Below are 18,261 nucleotides of genomic sequence, written 5' to 3' on the forward strand. Positions count from 1 at the left end.
CACTGAAGCAATATTACTGTACTATATTTAATAAACTACAAACAATTTAAAGCAAAATGAAACAAAGGCATGTACAGTATACTGACCTTATGCATAAACATATTACACTTTATAATAATTACACAGTACCTCATAAGAATTGAAAAATCATGATGATGGCATGAAAACCCACCAATAACTGATGATCAATTCCTCAAAAATAGCTAACTATACTGTAAGCAAAAATCTGAAGTCACTACATGAAAATTAATTGCAATTCACCTGAAAACAAAAGTTTCTGAGGAACTGCCTCAACTTGAGACTGCCATAACCCAAGACTTGACTGCTTTTGAATCTTTATATATAATCTTCATTTGGATCTTGATCTTTGTTTGTCCGCGAATTCACTGCCTTGTGTGGTGTTCCTGCTGTGTTCAGTAGAGGGCAGTAGTGATGGAGGAGGAGAGGAAGTGAGGGGGAGGATCGTTGGATGAGGTTGGAGTGTGGTGATTAAAGAGGATTGAACTAAAGGAGACTACGTGCTGTTTGTACTGGCTGAATACACAACACCTTGGTTGTTACTTTTGTTTACAAACACTGTTGATAGCACTGTTTGTGTTTAGATCTGGCGTCGACACCGTGCTTTGTGTTTAGATCAGGCGTTGACACCTGCTTCGTTGTCGAGACTGTGGTATTTTGTGTTTCTATCGACCGTCGTTGGCAGCACTTTGTCCAAATCGAATGTTCACCCACTTCTTGGAGTCGGCAGTCAGAGTATATAAGTCGGGCACACTTCTGTGATTTTCCATCAGTCGGCGTTTGGAGTTCAAGAAAGAAGCATTGGTTCTTCCTTACTCTTTGGATTGCCATAAAGCAACCTGCAAGATTGGAGAAAGGTTGAGAAGAGATCGTGAGAGGAAACGACAGCGTCATGAAAACGAGATGGACTGTGAACGGAGAGAAGCAGAAATGCTCCTCCACCACCACATAATTACTATTCGGACAGTGATTCCGAGTAGGCCGTTCCTATCGAATCAATGTCCAAGGGTTTTGTTTTGTAATTTTGTTTCCTTTATAAAAAATCATAATGCTGTGCAACGAAGGGCCCAGTTCACGACTGGCAGCCGCGTTTAAACAGGGAACCCTTCACAGACAACTTTAACACGCGCAACGTAGTTGGGCGCACATGGCTAGTATAATTATATTTGTTTTGGTTTCTCTCACTTTTGTTCTAGTGTGGGCCATGGCTTCAACAGCAGTCAACAAGACTTTTAGAACATTAGAACAATCTAGACAAAAACAGGCCATTCAGCCCACCAAGCTTGCCAGTCCTATCCACTTATTTCTAAGTCTTACTGTCTACTGCACTGCTTGGCAGCTTATTCCAAATGTCTATGGTTCTCTGTGTAAAGATAAACTTCCTAATGTTTGTGAAATTTACCCATAACAACTTTCCAAATGTGTCCCTGTGTTCGTGATGATCTCATTTTAAAATAACAGTCTGAATCCATTGTACTACCTCCTTTCATACTTTTCAGTTCAATCGTTCCTCCTCCTAATCTTCTTTTACTTAAACTGAAAAGGCTCATCTCTTTCAGTCTTTCTTCATAGTTCATCACCCTGTTGCCCTGGAATCAGCCTACATGCTCTTCTCTGGACTTTTTCTAGTTCTGCTATGTCCTTTTTGTAGCCTGGAGATCAAAACTGCATACAGTACTCCAGATGAGGTCTGACCAGTGTGTTATAAAGCTTGAGCATAACCTCCTTGGACTTTTACTCTACACATTGTGCTATATAACCTAACATTCTATTTGCCTTCTTAATGGTATCTGAACACTCTCTGGCAGCTGATAGTGTAGAACCCACTATGACACCTAAACCATGATTCATAACTATGATTTTATTGGTGTTTTCATTTTCAAACAGGCCACAGGTTGGCAGATATTTGCTCGGTGCTACAGACAAGATCCAGTTTAGAAGAGGCAAGCAGGAGAAGATCATCCATTAAGAGCAGATATGCATTTTGAAGGGAGGAAATAATCATAAGTTGCAAAAGTATTTTGAAATAAACATGCTATGATATATTTATCATGTTTAGGCTATTTGCTATGGGACTTTTTAAACTCACTCAATGCTCGTTGTCCTAGGAGTAACATAACTTTACTCATTCAGTATGTGAGTTTTGATGTCAATGAAGACTCTTATCCAAATTGGCCAGCTGGTGTCTTGCACCCAAATTCAGAGATCCACCAACCAATGGTGCTTATTTGATGAATGTCCATACTGCTTTAATGAACCAGCAAGTCCTGTGGATCAACGGCAAACAAGCAGAGAATTCCTTCTGTCTATAACTACTAGTTAGTGCCTCAGGTTAAGATCAGTGATGGTTTCCTCCCAATCATAACATTCCTAGTGTCACCATCTTTCTGCGTGTGAGCAATTAAATCTTCCATTTTATAGCCTATTGAGCCTAGCACTCACAGTCTTTTGAAGGTCAAACAACTGCAGTTTTCATTGCTATACTCAAAACAACCAACCTATATACTAAGAATGAACCTTGGTGTTGCTGTCCTAGGCAGTATTTTAATTTTAATTAATGGAATTCTAATGACAGTCAAATCTGGATTGAGGCTCAGACCTGCTTGCCAAGAGTTGCAAAAGCAAATGGCACAAATTTTAAAAGGGGTGAATAAGGTTAGTATGTAGTTGTAATCATCACTCATAATACAATATTTTTAATTGCTTTAAAAAGTAGTACAGTAATGGAATATTGCATTAACCAGTATGTCTATACTGGAAAAACAGAAATCCTTAAACGTATGCACTGTTTTGAAAAACATCTTCTCTATCACTTTTCATTGGGTTATACCAATTATGTATGTAATAACATTCACTTTCTGTAAGTGGAAACATTTGCATCATTTGTGTTTTTTATTTTCTAAAATACAATCTTATTTAGGTTTATTTTGATATCAGCTGGTAAAACACAGCTTCGTGAAATGGGACTATCATTATGTAACTGTACATGCTAGTCGTGTCACTTAAATATAAAGTGATAAACTCTTAAACACCCATATAAATTATTATAAAGAGCAGATGATTGTGTCTTTTCCACAAGTTAATGAAAGCAAACCGTCCTGAAAATGACTTCTCACGTTTCAAAGTAAAACAAACTTGTGGTAAAGCAAACGGTAGGCTTGGTCTGCTGAACGGTTGAGTAAATGCAGCTGTGCTATAAAAAATGCACCCCATAATCATGTGATTCTGTTCACTGAAATGTGATTCTTACTTTAAAGATGACATTTTAAAAACAATAAAGCCTTAAGAATTCAAGGGCTGCTAACTATACAAGGCTGCCGACTATACACACAAGTAGACATTTATTTCAAAAGGCAATGAGGAAAATTTCTAACATTCACTTTTAGTTAATGTTAGTCTCCAATGGTTCAAGGATTAGTTTTTAAATCCTTATGAAAAAATACAGCAAAATACGGTGTTTCAAAATCTGGAATTGACTGAATTATTTATATATCTATTAGTTTTTGTTTTCCAATATTACTTTTTATAAAATAACCGTATTCTCCAAATTGTATGAAAGTATTTTTAACAAACCAGTGTTTTGTTTTTAAATACAGTATTACTGACAGGATCAACATACTGCAGTATAACCCAAAAGGTAGGAATGAGCCTTACATGCGACACTTTAAAGCACAGTGACACGTACACCCACACAAACAATAGTTCAATTTGTTGATAGACTGGTAAAATTAGCAACAGTTGATGATGAAAAATGTTTTTTTTGTTCTCAATTAGGTGGCCTGCAGGAACCAGTTCTGCTTTTTTTTTCCATTTACTGTACATAAATTATCTAAATTAGAATATTACTACCAAACTGGTTAACTTAAAATAAAACTGAACTGGGGGTATCAGGTTGTTTGGGTATGGGGGAATTGGCAGAAACACTAGAGGTGCACCTGAACAGAATTCAGAGGTGGGTAGATATTGGTATGATTTACCCAAATGGGAAAGGCCAAAGCCATTAATAGCACCTTGCCCAACTCATAGCTTTTAATAGTGTAAGAAAGGCGCTATATTGCACCCAACCCGACACTTGACACGGGAGGGACATATAAAAGCCCAGAAACTTTTATTTTCTTCACCTGTGGGGCACGTCTTCCCTGTGAACCCCACACGCAATACACAGTCTCAAGTACAGCACTTAGCACCACCAAAACACTCTTCTCTCTCTTTTCTCTTTCCCCACCACTCCTCCACAGCTTTTTCCTCCTTCCACCCGACTCTGGCCACTGAGTGGTGGTTGCTGGTTCCTTTTATGGCCCACCTGGAAGTGCTCCAGGTGCTTGATCACCTGTTTCTAATTGCACTCCTGGGTGGGGCCGAAGATAAGTCCAGGTGGGCTCAGGGACCCCTGCCACGCTCCCTGGCAGCCACCCCAGACTCCAACAGGGCTGTGGAGATCTCCATTTCCCATGAAGCCCTGCGAGAGACTGAGTCACCACTCCAACACAGGGGGGCGGCCATCCAGCGTCCAGGGGGAGGTACTGCACCATCCAGGGCTGCTCCCCCTGAAAATACATCTAAGGGGCGTCCTGGCTGGGCCTGGGACCCGGCTGTGCATCACAATAGTTAAAGTAATGTATCAAATTAAATAAAGAATTAAAAAAAAAAATCCATATATACAAAATTTCATAATTTCAAAAAAATTAAAACTGTAACAATTTAAGTAACAAAACTAATTAGTGAAAGAGTCAAGAGAATTCCAACACACTTTAAAAGATAAAGAAAAATAAAGACAAAGCCAATATCCACAAATTAAAAAGTACACTATCCCAATAACAATACAATAGTGAAAGAGGGAGTTGGGGACATGAACTGATCAATAGATCATAAGAAAAATCTAAAATTGAAAATTTTCACAAACCAAACAAAAGGAGAAGATAAAGAGTAGAAAAACACTGGTAAAGAGCTAATGCCACAGCAATGTGGTTCAGGTAGCAGGTGTCTTAATACGGCACTGTAGTACCTAAGAACCTGAAACAAGCAATTCTGGGGAAAGGGAGTGGACTGGGGCAAAATCAGCCATACTGTATGTCAACACATTTGTCAAAAATAGTAGGCAGGGTAAACAAGAGTGTGAGGGTAAATCACAAAAACAACTAAAAAACAAAAATACACGGCGTAAAAGAGGTGAAATTTAATGTAAATAAATGTGAGATTGTACACACATAAAAAACATTAGATGCAGTTAAACAAAAGAGGTTCTGACATTTAAAAGTGAAACATATTGAAATGACTTAGGAGAACATATTGTACTCATCACTGTCCACAAATAGAGTGTACAGAAATAATTTAAAAGGCTCCAAGAATGTTGAGTTGCATAACACGGTATGTCAAATACAAATCGATGGAGGAAATACTTCAGCTGCATACAACAATTGTGAACTATCATCTGGAATATTGCGTGCAGTTTGTTCCCATATTGATCATACAAAAAAGATGTATCAGTGCTAAACACATTCCAGGTAATATATACTAGGTTGATACTGAACTATGCAGGCTTACTATGAGCTACAAAAAAAGATAGAGAATGTAAAAAATATATGTAAATAATCATAATGTACCTAGACTATGTTATCTTGAATGTATCTACCGCATATATAATACTATTAACAATACAGTAAATAATAAGGATATCTCTAATGGCCGTTGGATAAGTAAGGCCCATCTGAAACCAATAATGTTCAGCAAGTTAGGAAAATGTGAGACCGTCTTCATGTTTAATTCTAGATCATCTGTATATGTATCTAATGAGTAAGCACTTTGCAATTAGCATAAAGCAACATCCATAAAATACTATACAAGCCCAAAATTTACAATTTACCGCAGTAGGAGTGGGAGTGTTACTTCCAGCATTCATCAGGGTGTTCCTCTTTTGAGGAGCAGAAGGCATTGTCCAATGCACTGCCAGTAACATCGATATCAATTGTCTGTCAGGTTCTTCAGCCACATTTTGTGAAGTTAATGCTTTTTTAAAGAATTCAGTTGAATTTAATTCATACTTGCTTTTCACTGAGTATAGGCTTAGAGCACTGTAACAAGTTTACAGATCATAGCAATTACTACAGATCATAGTAATTTAAGACAATTAACGTTGTAATTGTAAAATGGTCAGTTGACAATAGTGGAGAGGAAATGGGTAATTCAAGTTGACGCCATTCTTGGCCAAAAATAATGCTTTGGCAGTTAGTTATAACTTACAAGATCACAGACGTAGTTAGGCACAGTCATAGCTCTGGCCATCCGGTCACCCACTTCTTCAGGCCATTCTACTGCATTACATACAATAAGCTTGTGCTGGGCAATGAAATAAGAAAATTAAATCCTTTCATCCTCAGATTTCAATGCTCCCTGTATCCCTGCTATTTTTTCCCATGAGTAGGAGTAGCAGTTTGGCAGTATAGCAGTGGTACCAAGCGTCACAGCAGGATACCAAGAAGAGACACAGAACAGAGAAGAGGCAGTGATAATTCACAATTAACGTCATGCTTATGTTTTTGTAAATGGCTAATAAACAAAGATTATGAACAGCTAATCAGCAGCTGCATTCAGGGTTTGCTAGACTAAAGTAATTAGGCTTCAGCCTGGATTTAAATGCTTAGACCAATGTGGAATGTTTTATACAAGCAGGAAGATCACTCCATAGCTTTGGACACCTGTAGCTAAAAGCTTGACCTCCCGCTATTGTTTTTATTAATCATTAGAATTTTTAATAGACCAGCTTGTTGAAATAATAGTGTGTACCTAGTGTCTTCTGTATGTTTTGATAAGTTCAGATCAGTAAGTAGAGCCTGGGCCATGTAATACTTTATATTATACTATATGTAAGAAGAAGGTTTTTGATAATCAGGCCCAAACTTAACTGGCAGCCAGTGTAAAGACTTAAGAACAGGGGTTATGTGGTCGTACACCACAAATCTAGTAATAATTCTTGCAGCAGAGTTTAGAAATAATTGAAAGTTGCAAATAGAATACTTTGAACAGCCTTTGGTAAATGCACTATAGTACTGCTAAAAGTAAATACATAAATTAATTTCTCAGTAGCTTCTCAGTATTCTGCATATTTTTAAGACACAATCTATATTTTTAAGTAGGATTAAACAGCTGTTGTAATGTGTGTATTAAAAAATAGAATGGTGTCAAGTTGCATGCTGCGTAGCCAAGCTAATGTTTAATCTGCTAAGTTTAACTAAGACAGGACATTGTTGCTGTCCGGATCATTCCTACCAATTAATAACACTTCTGTTTTCTTCTGTACTCAAGACCAAGTAATCATCATTTATCCAAACCTTTAACTTGCTGACACAACTAAGTACATAATAAGAAAAGCGTCATTTTGTCTGAAGAAAAGGTAGAGTATAGCTAAGTATTATCAACATGTGAGTGAAGGCAGGCTATTTAATATCTAACATGTGAAAGCAGTAATGGTCAACAGTAATGTCCATTGCATCTAACCTCCGAATCTCTTTACAATGCCCATGCAATACTTTTTTTGTATGTATGGAAACTGATTTGATAAATATGAACTAAACCACTCAAAGACATTGCCTGAGAGCACAATGAAATTTTCAAGCCAGTGGTCAGTGGTGTTGAAGGCAGTTCTGAAATCTAACAATATAATTACTGGAGTGTTTCCTTCATCAGAAGAAATGATACCATTATTTACTGTAATGTGACTACTATGAAGGCTAGACTGAAGCTTCTCAAGTAAATTAGAATGAGTAAGGTGAGATTGTTTTTGGGGTATTTTGAAGAGAAATGGTAAATTGGAAATAGGTCAATGATCAACTGTCATTTTTGGGTCTACATTTTTTTAGCTAATGGTCTGACAGCCAACATTTTTGGAGCAGTAAGATCTGTGCCAGTCAATAACGCTCTCTTAATAATGTCAAGTGTGAGTGCTGCCAGGAGATAATTAAGCTTTTCACTGTGTTTTGGATGTAAGGGACAAGTAGTGTGTGTGTTTTAATAAAGTTATGATTTCATGCTGCTATAAAGGTAAAATTACTAAGGCTGTGTTTGCAAGAGAAGATGGAGTTTGAGACTGTGACACTAAGTTTGTGACATGACTTTGAAATCTGGGATTTTATATCATCAATTCAATCAAATCTGTAATACAGTGTAATTTATGGTGCTTAATTTTTGGTCTTATGTTTTTTGAGCTGAAGATCTTGCAGTGTTTTAGGCATCCATCATGGCTACCACATTCTGACATAATAGGAGGGTGAGAGGTCTAATTCAGAGTCATCAGAGTAGCCAGTGCCAGTAAATCCATTGTATGGCACACAGACACACAGACTAATTTAGAATTTTCAGTTAATATAATAACTACTTCTTAGGGCCATGGAGACCATGCTCACACCGCGCAGATTATGATGAGAATTCAAACCAAGGACACTGGATCTATAAAGCCCCATCCTGTAAATTTTAAACTTAGAGGACTTTTAGTTTTTTAGTTTTATAAAAAAAATCTCAGAATGTTGCATATGTTGCTTTATCCTTCACTCTTCATAATACTACTCTAAAAGTTTTTTGTTTTTTTTTAATTAAACTTAATAAATCTAAGAACTATTATTTATTTAGTCTTTTTTCTCTTTCTTCATCATGTAAAGCACTTTGAGCTGCATTGTTTGTATGAAAACGTGCTATAGAAATAAATGTTGTTGTTGTTCTCAGTATTTGGAAAATGTAGTGTACCTGGTACAGTAAACACTGCCACGTGTTACTCAGAGCTTAAGGATATTGTTGGTACTCAAGCCCTTCCCTTTTCCTATTGGCCACTTTCTTCTGATGTCTGTGTCTGATAGCATGCAACTCCAGTCGTACAGCAGCCATATAAAGGAAGGAGCTGGGAAAATAAAAGGCTTTGTTATTTGTTTCAAGCATTATGAACCTTGTTACTCTGTTAAACAAAGTTCATATTTCCCCTTGTGCCTTTTATTTTAGAGTTTGACAGTTTATAAAGATCTTATGAATGATTTTTGGATAAGATTTTTTGTTTGTGCTTTGAAATGTTTACTTGCATGTATATACAGCATGGACATACAGTAACAAAAACAGAACTGTTTTATTTTACCCTGCCATGACACCCTTCTTTTTCACAGCTCTTCAATATCTGCCACCTCACATTGGTAAATGCAGCTTGCTAAGTTCAGTGTAGACGTGGATAACTGGAGGAGCACCCTGAGAGGGCAACCACTTCTGAAGGCACACACAGTTGGGTGAGGCATACATCTGACAGAAGGCTTGTCATTGATTTTTTTCCAAACTGAACTTAAGACATAAATGCTACTTACAGTAAAACTAAGACACACATCCATAATTCCATGTTTTACTGTTCTATGCTGATTAATAGTAATGTTTAGAGATAATTTCAAAGTCTTCCTTCTGATATACAAAGCTGTGAATGACTTTCCCTTTTTTTACCTCAAAGGACGGAATTGTCTACCTGCCAGTGTAATGGTTTTCTCATAGGTTTCAGCATAAGAACATACAGTACTATCTATGCATGGTATACTGCAGTTATTGGAGCTACAGATCTTCACTGTCGCAGTAACACAGTGGGATCCAACTTAATATCAGGAGTCAAGGAATATGATGCCACACTATAATAGTAATATAGTAAAACACTTCTCTTACTGCTTTAATTGCTACTTAAATCTGAATCAGCATTTCTAAACTACATCTTCCCGTTCCTTGCTGTTAGTGTGAGCCAACACTGAAGCCAATGAAGACATAGACAGCAAGACACTGTGACTAGTGTGAAACTGATTTGTTATGTAAGGTAGCTAAAAGCTTTTTAAATCTGATTAAATAGCAAAAGGTAAAAGTTCACAACTAGGAGGATTGACCAGCATGATCTGTCCCTACATATTTCAGCTGCATAGAGGAATTTAATAATTCATGCATGGTACCCTATGATGAATATCCAAAAAGGTGTACTGATCTTATGCTTTTTGATTTTGCACGGGATTCTATAAAATCTATGAAGTCTGGAAAGCTGACCTGCAGCATCCTATCTTACCCTGACAACTTTCCGGATTACACATCTCAGTTTCCCACGGCCGCTATCCATAATGAAAAGTTTCAACTGTTTGGCGAGCCACCTGAGTCTTCTGACTTGGTACCCAGCAACTATCAGTTATTCCCAAATGTAAAGAAACACCTGCATGAGTTTCAGCAGCAATTTTCAAGTGATGGATGCTGTAGAGGAATGGTTTGTGGAGTTGTCAGAAGAATGTTTCTGTACAGGAACTGGGACTCTGGAGCACTGACTGGGAAAATTAATTAATGATGCAGGGCACTATGTTAAAAAATGATGCTGGTTTGGCGGTTCTATGGCATTGTTTTAGATATCAGGAGCAGAGCATGTTAATCAGTCCTCATATCAGTTATATTCCATTGCTATTGATGAGAAGCATACTTTAGTTCACAATAGCCATAGTAAGTTCAGGTCTCAGTCTTTATTCAGGCACTATAATGAGAAGAGAAACTAAACTGATATTCATATCAAAGATAAAAGAGACAAGTGACATAAAAAATGTATAAAACAAAAAATGTATGAATCTTATTTGTCAGAGTATTCAACCATATGACAGGTCTCTGGCAAAGATTTTACTGAATTTAGGCAGCATTTGCTTGACACCTAAAGACATGCATTCCAGCAGGAGTCCTGCGTGATTCACGAGACCTGACTTAATGCTTGGCAGTATAAAATGTAATTTCAGTCATGTAGGTTCTTTGTTTAAGCGAGTAAGCTGGATGAAAACTTTACAGCACTCTAAGTCAGCCTCTCCCAGCCCTTGAATGGAGCTGCTGTATATGCTATATATTTCTTATGAGTTATTTTTGCTTGTCTAAACTAATATTTCAGCATTCAACATGTTACTTATGGAGTGGTGGCTCTGAGGTAAGGATCTGCACTGGTAATTGGAAGGTTGCCGGTTCAAATCCCATAAATGCCCGAAGTGACTCTACTTTGTTGGGCCCCTGAGCAAGGCCCTTAATCTGCAATTGCTCAATCCTGGGTATGACGTTAACCTGCATCCAGCCTACCTGCAGGGAAAAACCTGAGGGTTGGTGGCAGAATTGGCACTCCAGCCACCATGAAAAACCTCACACTGTTGCATTACATCTGAACTAGTGTGGTGCTGAGGTGTCACCCATTGCATGGATGCACTCGGGTCCAAATCTAGGGATCTGAAGTTGATTTGTCATGTGGTGGGTGCAGCTGTGCACTGTATCAGCACGTGCTCCTAACTTCTGTTTCCCTGTTACATTTTGTAACATTTTTACATTGGTCAAACTCAAACTTCTGACATACTAAAAAGGAAGTCGTAGTGGTCAAGAAACAAGAGCATTGGTCAATAGTGGACAGTGCCAGACCATTGTATTGTATACATCAATCACAGGTGATAATGTAGTGGTAACTTTTGTGGGACTGAGTAGCTACTTTAAGCAAGCCAGATATTAACTTGGTAAATTAAAAATGTCCATTACAAGTTAATTTTCTCCTTGTACTGTGTGTATTGCAAAATGTGCTTATCTTCCCTTCTTTATTAATTCTCTATTTTTGTAGCTCAATTAATGGTTCCTTATTTTCTACCGACCATATAGAAAGAACGTATATAGAGTATAAACATCAGAGTAGTGACGTGTCATGGCTGCTGCTTCATAACCCCATGAGTCTGGGTTAGGATTCTAACCTGGTAATTGTCTACGTGTATCAGGATTTTGTCACATATACAGTAAGCATAATTTCTCACCATTTTCTGTGGAGTATTTTTTTCTAAAATAAAATATGAATATTTTGTATTCAGGTGTCCCATGATGTAATTGGATCATGAGGTGAATTGTTACTAGTGATGATCGAAGCAATTCGCATGAAATTGAACTTGCAACGTAACTCGGTGTTTAGCTTCGCAAGACAATTTGAGATTTAAGTGGTGTTTTGCTTCCAGTGAGAGTCTGGGAGCATTTTCATACATTAAGTAATCACGCATCTGCCTCTCATTTACTATTTAACATGTTGACTGCCACAGTGACAGTAAGCAATTTTGTTCCTTGTGTCACTGTAAAATAAGGATATTATTTTAATATACTAATTAAATGCATTTTGTTATTGAGGAAAGGTCACAATAAAAGTTTAGTTTCTGTGAAAAAAATTAATTGAGTGAAGGTGGATTTAACTTAACATTTCTGAAGTTGGCAATGTGTTAAATAAAAATTTCTGGTAAAAAAGAATTGGAACTGTGCATATCCTCAACTAGGATAAGGCAGATGCTAAATAAGGGGAGGAAAGGGGGTGCTGGCAGTGGTGACTTTCTCTGTGTTAAGTTCTTCTCTGAAGAAAACATAGTAATGTGCATGATGGTGCATTTTAGAGTGGAAAATATACAGCTTATTATATATTTTTTAAAATAAAGCATTCGAGAAGATGTAAATAGGAGGTGTAAATCAAATTTATTTTATTGGTGTGATAGTGTGATACAGACTACATACTTCATGCTGCTGAACACACAAACACATGTAAACATAGAATTGTGAATGAGGCTTTTGGGAACAGTTTTCCTTGTTTTCAACCCAAAACAATTTAACCCAAAAAGACTTCACATTTTACAATTGCAAAATTAATTGCAGTCTCGGTTTCTTTAAACTAAAGTAAATCAAACCTTCTCTCTTTCACTCATCACTACCTGTCATATTCTTAGGACACAAGCGCTATTGAGGTGAATGTGTATGGCAATGAGACCATCCTGTCTAAAGGCGGTTGTCATATACAAAACATGTCTGAACACTAAATCAGGGAAAAAACAAATCCTGTGCACATAAAATCTCTGGTATTTTGACTTAAGAAAGCCTTGCAAGAAATGGTTTGTTGAATTCTCAAAATATAATGCTGTAAGTGATAAAAATTCTGGTTTTGACCCTAGTTAATACTAGAAACATCCTTGTTCAATTTGTAGTGTTGAACCTTTGCACAGTAAGTACTTCAGACTTGCATTTATGGACAACTCTTTATCACCATAGGCATATGAACATTGGATTGTTTGTGTGGATTTTTCAGGGTTTATCCCAATTGTCTGTCTAGACCCAGAAACATACAGTTAGGTTAATTGTTGAATTTAAACTTGTCTAGCGTGAATGATTGTGGTCTTCAGTGGACTTCCACCCCATGCACCCTTAATTCCTGCTTTGAGCCTTATACAAAAAGAATAATCTCCAGCACCCTGTGAGCCAGAATTGGGCATGTATCTTTGATAAGTGATTAATGGATGTATTAAGAACCCTTCACTTTGTGCATAGTTTATTATGTTGCAGATTTAATTTTTCATGGATAAATTGGTTATGTTTGTCAATAACTCAATACTCAGAACCATATAATGACAAAGTGAAAACATGTTTTTAGAAAGGTTTGTAAACTTATTAAAATCAGAAACTGAAATCTTGTATTTATATAAGCATTCAGACCCGTTGCTGTGCCTCTCCAAATTGTGATCAGTTGCATCCTGTTTTCTTTAATAGTCCTTGTCTAGAACTTGACTAAAGTCTACCTGTGGCAAATTGAATTGATTGGACATAGAAAGGCACATTCCTTTGTATATTTATAAAGCTTTGAGTGTTTCCAGGAGCACAGTGGCCTCAAAAATTTGGAAATTCCTAGAGTTAGCCGTCTGACCAAACTGAGTAACCGGGCAAGAAGGGTCTTCAGAGAGGTAACTGTAACAAAGCTTCAGAAGTCCTCTACATGACACAGGAGAATCTGTCAGAAGGACGGCCATCTCATCAGCACTCCATCAAGCACACGTTTATGGTAGAGTGGCTAGTAGGATGACACTCTTGAGTTAAAAGATATGACAATTTAAACGATTCTGAGAATATGAGGAAAAACATTCTCCGGTCTGATGAGACAAAAATTGAACTCTTTTGTCTGAATTCCAAGCACTACATCTGATGAAGACCAGGCACTGCTCCTGACCTGTCTAATGCCTTCTCTATGGTAAGCATGATATTTGCAATATCATGGCATGGCTGTTTCAAGCAACAGGGAGACAAAATTGAGGGAAGAATAAATGCAGCCAAACACAGAGAGGTCCTAGAAGGTCCTCCAGCAGGCATGCAACCTTAGACTGGGGCAACAACTAACCTTTTAGAGTGACAATGACCTAAAGCGTACAGCCAATGCAATGCTGAAGTGGCTTCTGAACAAGTCTCTGACTGTTCTTGAGTGGTCCAACCAAATTGCCAAACTTAAACCCCATAGAACATCTCTGGAGAGACCTAAAGATGGCAGTTTACAGATGTTTCCTATCCAGTCTAACAGAGTTTGAAAGATTCTTCTAGGAAGAATAGAATAAACTGCCCAAATCCAAGTAGTGACACACCCAAGAAAACTCAAAGCTGTAATTTCTGTCAAAGGGGATTTTACAAATAATTATTTAAGGGTTTGAATACATATATGAATGATAGATTTCAGTTTTTAAGTTTTAAAACATTTGCAAACAAAGCTAAAAATATGTTTTCACATTGTCCTTATGGGTTATTGATTGTATATTGATGGGAAAAAATTGCTAATTCATCCATTTAAATTGAAATCTACAACACAATAAAGTGTGTAGAAAGTGAAGGGGTCTGAATACTGTCTGAATCCACAGTGTATACACTATCTATCTATCTATCTATCTATCTATCTATCTATCTATCTATCTATCTATCTATCTATCTATCTATCTATCTATCTATCTATCTATCTATCTATCTATCTATCTATCTATCTATCTATCTACTGTATGTATATAAATGCAAGTGTTTGCTTTTCTGTTACTATTTCATAATTTTAATGTAAGTGTAGTTCTGTCTTTCAAGAGGTGTGCTTTAAAAGAATAAATTACACTGATATTAATTTGAATTTTGTCACTGATTATGTTTCTTCAGTTTGGACAATTATACAGGGTGAAAAGTCAGCATTCCTATTTGAAATTTTCTTGTATATGAAATATATGTGGTTTGAGCCATTGGGAAATCTGTTTCTAGTTTAAAACTTAGGACAGGTTCATTTGATACATTCATCTGTTATGTGAGCCTGCTTTATCCATTTTAGATATTCAGGAACCAAAGGTCTATCCCAGCAGCAATGGGTGCAAGACAAGACTGTGCAGCCCCCCCTCATATATTTCTATAATATTCTCATCTTTAGGATGTGGGAGACACATTTGGAAAACCCCAAGAAAAAAAAACGCACCTAGACAAGATAAGAATATGCCAAAGTCACACAGGTAGTGATCAGACCTGGGTTCCGACCCAGTTTCCTGGAGCCATTTGGCAGCAGCATTAACCAGCATGCCACCAATTCAAAAAATCAGAACAAGTGTTGTATTCATATAAAATATGCCTTTATTTTAAACAATCAATTCTGAAATACTTTAAGAACAAAATTAATGGCATTTCTGGATCAGCAAAGATTTATGGAAACTAGTCTTTATTTTCCTGAAAAAAATATGATCAATGCTATGCCTACCTGGTTTTTTGGAATTGTAAATAGACAGACAGAGACAGCGGCAGTAGGCACTGTATATTTATTTGATACCCATCTTAGAAACTGAATGGCAAATTCAAGTTTGTTTCAAAATGTTGGCTTTCCTAGGTTTAAAAAAAAATCTCGTTCTTTGACCTGTGACCTTTTATGACTGTCCAATAAGAAAAGAATGAATATATGTATTGGAAATAAGGTTCTGACCCCTAATGGAGGCAAAGAAGAGCAAAGGAAAATGCTCGCAGTTCTTTGTTGTAATGTCATGAAATGAGTGACAAGGGTGCTTCTTCAACAAATAAACCACCACTCAGTATTCTACAAATGCATTTTAGCTTGTGAAAAACAGTCAGTGCCTGGAGCAGATTTGTAATACGATACACAGTATATGCTGCTCTGTGGGCTTGTTTAGGCTTTGCAAGGAAAAGCCCTAATTTTCAGAGCAATTTGAATCGACTCAGGAGCCAGGCTGTATGTCCTTTTTTAACTCATTAAAAATGTTTAATGTACCTCTCTTATTGTAATAAATTCCCTTTTAATTGCCTATATAGGCTAAGCTTTACTTTTGTCTGGTTTGATGCAAAATATAAGAAGGTTTTCAGTAGTTTGAACATGACTTAGTATAACCTAACCTCCTCTAATTAAATTATAGTCAATGTGGGTCAGGCAGTCTCTGCATTGATTCAGTATTGAACCAGGCCTAGCTTTAGAATGTGACTTTTTTTACTTTTAACAATATACATTTTTATTTTTTCACAATGTTATGTCTGAAAAGTCACATGTGCTGTATTTGTAATATTCCTCTCCTTAAAATATTGCACATCTATGTGCAAAAATGTTACTGAAAATACGTGCAGAATTGCATTTAAAATACACGTTACATTTATTAACTGTATTTTATTATATTTTGTAATGTTTCTTTACAAGCATTCACCAATGACAGTTTTATAAAACTAAAATATATAATAGTTAATTAAAAACATTATAGGAAACAGAATTGCATGCAGTTAAATACTGATTTATAAGCAAGGACAAAAATACTTATTGTAATAATTATTAGATTTAAGTTTTGCATTTTTAGATACTGTCCATTGATTCCAAAAATCAAACTGACACATTAATGAATTGTTTCTGCTGCTGTTCATTGGATGATTAAGTGACAAGTATTCACCATCATATGTGGTGTGGTTTGAAGGAAACACCAGCATACAAGAAGCTGCTTTGGATTTTTCATAGAGAATTTCTAGGTTTAATAATAATAAAAGACACAAGTAACATATTCACCCCAAAGAACGAAGTGCCTGTCCATCAGCAAGGATTTAAAGTGACCAGATATGCAAGTGTTTTTGATATAGGAGGAATACAAGAATATCCAGCGGTTAGAAAACCTTCATGCAGACAAGAAGATAACCTGCCAAAGGCCGGCAGCACACTACCCACTTGGAGTTGGTGAGCAGGTCTGCAGTTGCATGATCTCGAGGATGATCTTGAGAATGTCAATTAATGCAACTAGAGTTGCAGGATATAACAAGTTAGATGATTCGCTCACAAATTTTCAGCACAGTTTCCAAAGTATCTTCAGCTTACTGTATTTTGACAGCTAATTTATGTGTCGCCTGAAAGCACCAGCTCCTATTTGAATGTTTATGGTGAGTTGAGCCGCTGTCTTGGCTCATTTTCCATTTCCCATTCTGTTGCGATATGGTAAAGAAGAGGCATTAAGTAGACTTTTCGTTGTCCGAAAGACCCACTGTTCTTCTTTTCTTGCAGTCATATTGTATGCATTATTAGCTGTGCTTTAATTGGTTGTCAACTCTCACACCCAAAATAGCCCACCCCTGTGATGTCACAGAAAAAGCAACCACACTGCAAGTTTCAGGATGCTATAAGATGTCAGAATACATGACTGATGCTCATGGGCGCACACCACAACTATCCATTACTTGCTAAGATTTTGTAAATGACTGAAAAATCGCTGGGAAAGGTGGCTTAATACAGAGACAGGATTTTCACCCTGCTGCTCAACTCCAAACAACAACTCCTAATGAATGATTTAGATCACAGCACAAAAAAATCAACTTTTGTGCCCCTGTTATGCTGGATTCAAAGCATCTACACCAAACACTCCCAAACAAATGAAAAAATCGCAGCACACAAATTGTCTTGGCACGTCTTTATTACGCGGTCAAATCAAAGTATGTCCTAAAGATGTAACTAACTGGCATCCCCAGCAAATTAATAAAATTACAGCAAGCAAAACACGGTATTACACGTGATTAAAGTATAATTAATTTTAAAAAACCCTAAACGAATGAAGATAAATAGAGCACGGAATTGAACTTGCCAGAGTTAAAACATAACACTTTGAACCCAAAAGCCAAACCCAAAATTTCCCTAATAAATGAAACAAAATGAGTGGCAAACATAATAATTAAATATGTGGCTAGATTCCAAACATAATCTATCCACCCCAAAACAGAAACAAAACAAAATTAAGATAAAATAAATCAAATGGGTGCTATAGATGTCTCTTTTAGTCATATCATTCCATTCAAAATTACCAAAACATCAACACACAAGTTGATTTGTTTAGTCCTTCTGAAGCTGGAATTAGAATGTAACACTCACATTGTAAAGACGTTGTAAAGGCAATGGCAACAAACTACCACAATAAA

Source organism: Erpetoichthys calabaricus, chromosome 2 (genome assembly GCF_900747795.2).
Source record: "Erpetoichthys calabaricus chromosome 2, fErpCal1.3, whole genome shotgun sequence".
Classification (NCBI taxonomy): Eukaryota; Metazoa; Chordata; class Cladistia; order Polypteriformes; family Polypteridae; genus Erpetoichthys; species Erpetoichthys calabaricus.